Raw genomic sequence first — 978 nt, forward strand, 5'->3', positions numbered from 1 at the left:
TTTATGTACTCAAATATATTCAGAGGAAAAAGTACATGGGTGATGCCATAGTCGTGGAAGCGCGTACGCTCACGCTGATCTTCTGACCGCCGGAAGCACGAAACCTCTGATCTGGGCAAAATCGGCAAGCCGAGGAAGAACGGACAGGACACATGCTGGACTGGCGAGAAAGCGTGTTCTTCCGCTCGCGCTAGGCATTTCGATTTCTGACACCTCTTGATTTAAAAAATCAGTTTTTTGATAGTTTTCTCTCTCCACTGGGCTATTCATTTTAGCCACAGTTTTCAATTGGTACGATTTGCTTCCAAATCTTACAGATGCAGTTTAAAAAATTTTTCCATCGCTCGGACAGAAGAGTCGATTGCTCAGTGAGTACGAGTATACATACAAAGTGCATACGGGTAACCAACCCCGTAGGGCTTGCCACATATGGGCCATTCGGTCAAAGACACCGACCCGTGGCCACGCTGTGTGGAGAAAAGTCCGTAACGTAAACGGCACGAAACAGTCAGGACCGAAGCCCCGAAGGAGCTCTGAGACAGCTTCTCGACCGAGATCGTAGAATTGGCCCAAAACCCGCTCTGCTCCGTCCGCCTCGCACGGACCGTGTATCTCTTATAGATACCGAACGGCCGGCAAGGACGCCGGCGCCGCCGGCCGAATAGCACGCGCGCTTACGAGTGTAAACCGCCGCGGCAACAGACCGCCCGGCCGTGCTGTTGTAACATAGCGCGTGAACGAACGAAAAAAAAATTTATAGTAAACATTAAAATAAATTACACTACCGTAAACTAGACAAAAAATTACACATTTTTTCCCAATATGAAAATTTTCACAAACTTTTCAAAGTCCCATCGCATCGAGTAAACTTTTTTAATAACGCTTCCGCACGATTCTAAATGCTTAATCCATATGTGAAATCGTTCACTGATCACGAATATCGTATTTAAAAAAATTACAAAAATTTATTTTTCAAAA

This window comes from Megalopta genalis, unplaced genomic scaffold, assembly GCF_051020955.1.
Source record: "Megalopta genalis isolate 19385.01 unplaced genomic scaffold, iyMegGena1_principal scaffold0084, whole genome shotgun sequence".
NCBI lineage: Eukaryota > Metazoa > Arthropoda > Insecta > Hymenoptera > Halictidae > Megalopta > Megalopta genalis.